General features: G+C 34.6%; 1 non-coding gene across 1 annotated transcript; it reads left to right on the top strand.

Annotated features, from left to right (window-relative positions):
- Positions 1-7,595: 7,595 nt before the first annotated feature.
- On the top strand, positions 7,596-7,702 carry LOC126268501 (U6 spliceosomal RNA). The gene has a single exon (XR_007549127.1). It is a non-coding gene; the product is annotated as a U6 spliceosomal RNA (small nuclear RNA).
- The last annotated feature ends 1,865 nt before the right edge of the window (positions 7,703-9,567 follow it).

The raw sequence follows: 9,567 nt of genomic DNA, 5'->3' as shown, positions 1-9,567 counted from the left end.
TTATTTAAAACTTAAATAACCTTTTAAAAAGAAAATGACAGGTTTAAAATTTTTTCTTTTAAATGTAATAAGCACTCCGTCTTCAGGCCACAAGTGGCCCATCGGGGCCATACGACTGCTGTGTCACGCTCAGGTGTGGATTTGCATAGGAGGAGCTTGTGGTCAGCACACCGCTCTCCTGGTCGTTATGATGGTTTTCTTTGACCGGAGCCACTAGTATTCGGTCGACTAGCTCCTCAATTGGCATCACAAGGCTGAGTGCACCCCGAAAAATGGCAACAGCACATGGTGGCTGGATGGTCACCCATCCAAGCACTGGCCATCCCCACGCCCGACTATGATGAACTTCGGTAATCTCACGGGAACCCGTGAATCCACTGCGGCAAGGCCTTTTCTCTTTAAATGTAATAATTGTAAATAAATAAAAGGTGAGTTTAAATAATCTAAAAGTCAACAAATTAAAAACTAAAGCAAAACAATTAGGATTGTATAGTTATTCTGAACTTGTAAAACAACTACTTATTGAAATTATTAACAATAATATTGACAATTACATGAATGGTAATAGTCAATTAAAAATTATACTTTAAAGGAATTAAAAGGTAAGAAAAAAGAATTAGGAATTAAATGATGCTATAAACTAAAAAAAGGATACATTTATGATGCAGATTAATTACGATCATGAAAGTTTGTATTGTGTTAATTGTATAAACTATATTCTGCAACACCTCAGCAAATAGAAATAATTTTTTTGTATATTCAAGGACCAATGAATATAATCTTACAGAATGAACATTTATATCTGGTCATTATGAATTTAATGAAGACTTTATTAGTGGATTTCAACATATATTAGAGTGGAATTTTATATTGATGTTACAACGAAACTTGTCTAACATTTTACAAGAGTATTTAGAGATAAATTGGATTGTAATCTTTTACCAAGTACATTAATATTGTTTAAAATTTTGTAATAGTATTACAAAAAAGCAATGTAAGAGGGTGAGACATTCAAATCGCCATTACTTCATGTATGGAGTTAATTCACAGTATTGTCATATAAAAATATATGTAGATTTGTTCTGAGTCAAATTACTAAATATGAACAAGCAAAATTTATTAGTGATGTATGTTTACTCCATTTCACTATCAAAGAAAAATTAGACAATCACACACCAACCTCTTAAGCTAACACACCATTAAAAGTAGTATGCCAAAGGAAGATTCATATATTCATTACACAAATTATCAATACACACAAAAAGTTGGAGACATTTATTCTGAAACTGAAGAAATGAGACCATTAACTCTTGAAGGACAATCAAGATATGCAAGGTGGAAAAATTGTACATTGTGTATCATTATTCATAGAAAGACAAAAATTTTGTCACTGTGATCAATTAACTGTAAAATTTATAAATACATTACATAATAGTTGTACTTTAAGTTAATGCATGCGTGTTTTGTACCAATTTATTTTCGTAAATTTATCTGGATATGTTTTGCATCTGTTTGTAAAAGAACTTGGCTATGATAAAAAAGAAATAGACTTAATACTAAATAATGGAAATAGATATATTAGTTTCATAAAAGCATAGAAAGTTTAAAAATGAGTTTTATTGATACATTTAAATTTATGAATTTATCACATGATGATCCTTCATCCAACTGGAAAGGAGATCAAATGAAAAATATTTAAAAAAATTTGTCAGAAGAGTTATTCAATATAGTGATCAGAAATGTTGTATAGCCATGTGATTACATACGAAAGAACTTGAAGAGACTAAAAAGGGAGAATTTACAGCAAACTGAATGACTGTAAAGTAGTTCATGAAGATTATAAACATGCACAATTAGTATAGGATAAATTTAATATAGAATATCATGGCTCATATCATGATCAATATCTGAAAACTGGTGTTTTGTTATGGGCTTCATGTATCTGAAAATTGTAGAAAAACGTGTATTAAAGTATGTGATCTGGATCTATCTTCATACTTTACAGTGCCTTGTTTATCTTGGGTTTCAGTGTTGAAAATGACTGAACAACAAGCTGATTTATTACATAATTATGATATGATTTAGTGGGTGAAAAGTGAGCAACAAGAGGAACATCTCAGTGTTGTAAATGATATGTTGAAGCAAACAATAAAAATGTGAAGGATTTTAATAGTAAAAAGACATCAATTATCTGGGGTATTTAGATTTGAATAATTTGTATGGTTATGCTGTGAGTCAATACTTACCATATGGTGGATTTGAATGGAATGAACCAAATAATTTTGGCTGTACAAATATACGTGAAATGTCAGGTACTGCTAAAACTGCATATATTGTTGAAGTAGATTTAGAATATGCAAGAGAATTACATGATTTACATAAAGATTTACCATGAACTTCTGTACCAGGCACTAAAATAAGCTAGTTGTTACTACTCTGAACTTTAAACATAATTATGTAATTCACTGTAGAAATATTAATCAGTATCTGTCTTTTGGAATTAAACAACAGAAATTCATCAATCAGACTGGTTAAAGGAATATATATAGTTAAATATGGATATTAGAATTAAAGCCAAAAAAGTTTTTGAGGAAGATTTCAGTGGTTGGAAAAACGATGGAAAAGATAAGAAACAGAGTGGATACAAAAGTAGTGTCAGATGAACTTATAGGTAAAGCAAACTTTAAGGGATAACTATATTTAATGAAAATCTTGTTCCTATTCATATGTATGAAGCAGAGGTCATTCGTGATTTATCTAAACAAGTGACGTATGAATTTCACTACAGGATAATGAAAGTGAAATATGGGGAAACTATTGAGTTGTTTCAAGAAACTGACAGTTACATTTACAATACAAAAACTGAAGATTTTTTTAAAGATATCAAAATGATGATTGATAAATTTGATGCTAGTGATTATACTAAAAATAAATTTTATTGTGTTCCACAAGTAAACATGAAATATTCAATGAAAGATGAATGCAATGGAAAAGTAATAGAAGAATTTTGTGGTTTGTGAGCAAAAATGTATGCTTATAAAGTTGGTACTAAGACAGAGAAAATATCTCCAGAAGTTAAGAAAAATATTGTTAAAAATTGAATAAGCCTGGAAGATCATAACGATTGTTTCTTTAAAAATAGAGAACAGTACAGAAAATTTAATGTGAAAAACACGAAAAATACGCTGCTGAAGTAAACAAGTAAGTGTTGGGTCTTCATTATGATAATAGATATACCTTGGAAAAGAAAATACATACATTTCCAAATGGACATTACAAATTATAGGGCAATCAAATAAAAATTTTTCTGTACAAATTGAGACTCTAAACAAGACACTCAACAATGCATGTGTCTCGAAAGAGATTAAAACATTGAATGAGATACAGGTAAAAGCTTTCCACAATATTACTGGATGTGAATATGTAAATAATGGATATGGAGAAAAGAAATAGCATGAGCTTAATAATGAGTTTAAGATTCTTTTACCAGATAGATGTTCTATATTAATTACTGATTGTGAGTTTCAATTAGTTGAAAAAGAACAGGTAAAACTGATATACAAAGGAATGAATGAACTTAAAAAAAGAAATAATGAATTTCATGATCTGGAATTCATTTCAAAATTTTTTTAAAATTTAATTTTTTCATATTCAAATTTAAAAACTTTAAAAGGAAAATACCAAACACCTAAAGCAGAATGGTATCTGTCTGGAGAAAAAGAATGTTAACAGATTTTATGAAGATAAATATCAGAAAGATGGATGTTCTCAGAGTTGTAAAGAAAGTAAAAAATGTTATCCATAAGTTGAAGTTACTTGTGAATGTGGTCAAAATGTACTGAAGCATTCATAAAAAAATATGAAAAATTAACAGTCCCTAAAAATCTAATGACTGCTGAAAAAGAAAATGAGAAAAATTTTGTGTGAGGAATACAACAGTTATTATATATTTACTTCCATTCACCTTTACTTCAAAAATTCACTGAACTTCTTTGTCAGAATGAATTAAATTTTTTTCTTAGATGCACCTTTTATAATAAAAATGAAATTTTCAGCCTTATGTTCACTTTTTGTATGAAAACATAATTGTTGTATAGTAACTGAATGTGATAACAAAAAATATTCATTTTTATTAATTTTCTTTGCTATTTACTGAAAATACACGTTTTTAATAAAATAATGTGAATCAGACCTAAATATGTGTACTATAGTAGCTAGAAAGTGTAGATTCATGGTAACTTGGGTCGGTCCTAGCGTTAGTCAGGACTGAGACAAATGAGTTAGAACCCACACTTTGTAACAACAGTTTTGTAATTGAATGGAGTTTTGTTGAGCACATTGCTCACAGGGTATCAGTGTACAATATAGATGCTCCTGCAGTCTAGTGTCAGGGCGGGGGGAGGGGTGGGCTAGCATAAGTGGAAAAGGTAACCCATCTCATGAAACTTCATGATAAAGATATATTGTAGCAATAGATGACAGATATTACCTGCTGTCAACTGGGAGGCACTCTGGCGAGTGTGAATAATTTTTATACTTTATCTATGGCTGACTCTGGCAGTGGTACCTTGCAGAAGCTGCTGACAGCTGCTCTGGCAGTAGGTAGGCCCTCACAGTGCTAGTGGTGACAGCCCAGATGGGTAATGCAAAGCTTGTGCACCCTTATGGTGTGGATCATGTCAGGTTTTTTCTTGTTTTAAGAAAGTGCACTCTGTTTGTATCTTAGTGATGTATTCTGTTTGTGACGTGAAGAGTGTGACATGGTCATGAAATTTTTGTGATTCTTACATTTAGTTACAAGTCCACAATAATGTTGTGGTGTAATACGTCTCTTAGGTGACTTGAAAATGACGTCATTGTGTGTTGGTCACCATTTTAACACCCCTAAGCACAGGTTAGCACATACCTCATCGATGTTAATTACCGTTATAGTATATTTTTACTTCTCAAAAGAAGAATAAATGTTTTCAAGCTGGTAATATTAAACTCATTGTTTCTGAACTAGAGTGCACATTGTCTCTGTTTGTATGTCTGTGAAGAACATTATCTCTATCATTATCGGCGTTGACAATCCCTACAGTGTACATAATTTCATACATGTAGACAAGTTACTCTCATGGTGAAGAAGCAGCTGCCGACTCCGACGTTTGCCTGTAAAATTCTTGAAATGTTAGTGAAAGAAAGCTTCTATACGGGTCTTGAAATGGAGCTTTACCATTCGCTTTTGATCATTCGATGATTGTCTGCGAGTGAAATGAGTTCTTTTTATCAGAGAAAACTTTCTCTACGCTTTGATCATGTGACAGAAGCAGGTTCTGCCGCAAACATCGACCAATAGATGTTCGAAGTCCGATACAAGCTCATAGTGTATATTAGTTCCTCACAGTATCCTTTTATAAAAATTAAATACGCGCAATTGCCTTTAAAATGTAACAGACTGTATTCTGGCTAAGCTCCACATTCATGTTACATACTGCCTGTGAATCTCAAAATCGCAAATTATATAATATGGCGGCTAACGATGACTGTTTCATTGTACACACTACCTACACCTCTCTCGTTATCGTGTCTCATAACCAAGTCCAGTCACATTCTGATTTTCTTACTTTTCTCCGCTCGTTATGGACCAACACGGATTCAAGGAGTAAATATTTCGCTCACACAGGCGAAACACACCATCTCGCGATATATATTCACTGTATACCACTAACAATAGGAAGGTCGTTGATCCAATCATTTCCTTTGGCCAGCACAGGATAAGGGCTATTACAGTGATTTCTAAGACCATAGTAGGCTGCTCATAATTGAAGTGTGGGTTATCAATATACTTTGTTTAATTATAATACTCAGAGAGAATCATAAAAATTATAATAAATAATACCAAAAATGTAAATATCATGGGATGAAGGGGTCATAAATTGGATTTCTTGCGGAAATGTCAAGGAGCACAATAGTTTGCTGCAAATGGTGGAAACCACATTGCACGCTAATAGACCAATGTACAGAGCACAGAGAAGTGAGAGAGGGGATGTAAGGTGTCAGGCAAATCCAACACCTTACATGAAAACCCTGACGTGATAAGCAAATCCAGTAGTATGTCACATAGCTCCGAATAAATTGTGACATTAAATTAACCAAAGCAAATTGTAGTAACGAGAAGTTAGAGTAGAGTTGGTTCCGAGACGGCGAGCTGGATGGCTGCTGCGCCGGCCGCTGCCGCCCTGACGCTGCTTAAACACCGACAAGGTAATGAACGCACGCGATGCAGCATTTTTGAGCGCATAAGGCTTCACTCAGAACTGCAGAAGACTCATCTGTTACACGCCCTTTTTGCGTAATACTAATGGTGATCGTTAATTAAAACTCATGGTGTTCTCATTTGCCACTTGAAGTAAAGATCTGAAAAGCGATGATTTTTCTTTTATATAGTTATTGAGAAGCCACATCAGCCACTGTAATTTACGACAAGTTAGATAAGTTATTAAAGATAATTGAGGGTCACTGTAGACCATTTTGATAGCTTTCTCTTTTGTGAAACTTTAATTAAACCTAGATTATAGATGTGATATGGCATAGGTCACCCTTCGATCGATTGTAGAACTGGAAACCCATTTAGGGAATATTCGTTCACATTCTTGTTGAACGCAGTTGGTTTTTACTATCCTGTATTAAAAAATTTCCTTTTATCAATAGTGCAATTTACAAACGATGTTTTAAGAGTAGAATAAAATTATCAGTGGTAAACTTAACTGCTTTTTCGACGTTATTTTACCAGCTAACTAAAAATAGGAAACTTTGAACCCTTTCCACTAAATTTAGTTAGTATTAAGATTCTTTTACAGGGAGTGCAGTGGAGCTGACGCTGAGATCATTTAGTATTTGGTTGTATCATCGCTAGTCTCACTGAACTCTTCTGAATTCTACATGTCATGAGTGGTCTGGCGTCTCCTTACCAGCAACAGGTCCCAGGTTCAAACTAGTTAATTCCCTAAAAAACACGCTCAGAGCGTCGTTGCCCGAAAGTGGTAGGGAGACACGATATAGTACAAACAGAAACCACCATGTATGTATAGAAAATGGCGACCCAGCCAGGATGGTAAAATACCATGATTGAAGGTCGACCACATGCCTAATTAGGTCATAAAAATATACTGGTAAAAATTTTTCGTTGAAAAAAAAAATTTTTTTCTTAAAGTTTTACATAGTCGAAAACAGTAGCTGCAGCGATAGATAGTAATAAGGTATTCACAAAAAGTGAGACAGTATAGCAGAGACAATAGCATAATTAAGTTATGAATTTTGAAAATTGTTAGAATTAAGTTTTCTCTCCAATGCAAGCGCACAGGTGGCGGATACATCGTTGACAAGTTGGTTCTGTCCCAACAAGTAAGTGAATGGATTGTCAGTCTTGGTAGTGTCAAGTCGTGTGAACAAAAAATTTATGAAATTCGTGAGATCGTATGAGCGCCGTGTGAACAAAAAATTTATGAAACGCGTGAGATCGTATGAGCGCATTTTGAGGCGAAGTAGGGCGCTTGAATTGCTTTTAAAACAGAAAATAAGGGATTCGGAAAGATTAGCAATGGCAAATCGAGACCTTTACAGAATTGAGGTAGAGACCCAGCATGAAAATGAACAGAGAAGATTAGCATGGCCCCTGCGCAAGGATGACACGCAAAATCGTGAAGCGTTCCACATTTTTAATTTTCTAAACATACATGGTGGTGTCTGTTTGTACTATATCGTGTCTCCCTACCACTTTCGGGCAACGACGCTCTGAGCGTGTTTTTTAGGGAATTAACTAGTTTGAACCTGGGACCTGTTGCTGGTAAGGAGACGCCAGACCACACATGACATGTAGAATTCAGAAGAGTTCAGTGAGACTAGCGATGATACAACCAAATACTAAATGATCTCAGCGTCAGCTCCACTGCACTCCCTGTAAAAGAATCTTAATACTAACTAAATTTAGTGGAAAGGGTTCAAAGTTTCCTATTTTTAGTTAGCTGGTAAAATAACGTCGAAAAAGCAGTTACGTTTACCACTGATAATTTTATTCTACTCTTAAAACATCGTTTATAAATTGCACTATTGATAAAAGCAAATTTTTTAATACAGCATAGTAAAAACCAACTGCATTCAACAAAAATGTGAACGAATATTCCCTAAATGGGTTTCCAAGTTCTACAATCGATCGAAGGGTGACCTATGCCATATCACATCTATAATCTAGGTTTAATTAAAGTTTCACAAAAGAGAAAACTATCAAAATGGTCTACAGTGACCCTCAATTATCTTTAATAACTTATCTAACTTGTAAATTACAGTGGCTGATGTGGCTTCTCAATAACTATATAAAAGAAAAATCATCGCGTTTCAGATCTTTACTTCAAGTGGCAAATGTGAACACCATGAGTTTTAATTAACTATCATCATTAGTATTACGCAAAAAGGGCGTGTAACAGATGAGTCTTCTGCAGTTCTGAGTGAAGCCTTATGCGCTCAAAAATGCGGCATCGCGTGCGTTCATTACCTTGTCGGTGTTTAAGCAGCGTCAGGGCGGCAGCGGTCGGCGCAGCAGCCATCCAGCTCGCCGTCTCGGAACCAACTCTACTCTAACTTCTCGTTACTACAATTTACTTTGGTTAATTTAGTGTCACAATTTATTCGGAGCTATGTGACATACTACTGGATTTCCTTATCACGTCAGGGTTTTCATGTAAGGTGTTGGATTTGCCTGACACCTTACAGGGAGGTAGCCATTTTTGGGTCATAACATTGTGTAAAACATTGATCACATTTCAAGTGTGTGTGTGTGCAAACATTAGGAGTGGAGATAGCATGAGAGACAGAATGTAAGTGAGGATTCTGTCTGATGGCTGGTAAGGCCAAACTAGAGTGATGAGTTTTTTTTTTGGAGTAGTGCTCACCGAAAATCCTTGTTGATAGATAATAAATCGTTATAATTGGATAATGAATAATGGTATAAATTAGGCAGCAATAAATTATAACAGTAACATGACAGGTATTTAATAAATTTGATTGATCAACAATTATAGTACATAATTGGATAATAAATTATAGATGGGAAGTGACAGGAGGCTAGACGAAGTAACTGGCTGGTGGGGGATGGAAAGAAGGAGGTTACTGACTCTTGACATTGGAAATAAGGAGGACGTTGGCTCTGGACCTCAGACACGAGGAGAACAATGAGCCTTTGTTCCGCAACGTACCCTCTACCACTGCCACCGGCAAGACCCCCGACCTTTCCTCAATAGAACATCTGTGGCACCAACTTCAACACCAGATTTGTTTAAGTGCCTCAGTTATAACAAACGTGACTACTTCAACATCAGATCTGTTTGAATGCCCATGTCCAGTTACAACAATTGTGACCAACTCTCGTCAGGAGAGGGTTGAGCGTCTATATGACGCACTTCCTAACTGAATCATTGCATGAATCCTGGACAGAGCGGATGAAACGTCGTACTGGATAGTATGTGCTGATACTGTCTAGTTCTTTGTAAATCTGACTCGAATTTGTAGTCACTGAAATACTCATAACAT

The sequence above is a fragment of the Schistocerca gregaria genome, chromosome 4 (assembly GCF_023897955.1).
Source record: "Schistocerca gregaria isolate iqSchGreg1 chromosome 4, iqSchGreg1.2, whole genome shotgun sequence".
In the NCBI taxonomy this organism is placed as follows: domain Eukaryota; kingdom Metazoa; phylum Arthropoda; class Insecta; order Orthoptera; family Acrididae; genus Schistocerca; species Schistocerca gregaria.
Note: the sequence above shows the minus strand (reverse complement) of the source record. Positions and strands in the feature narration are given on the sequence as shown.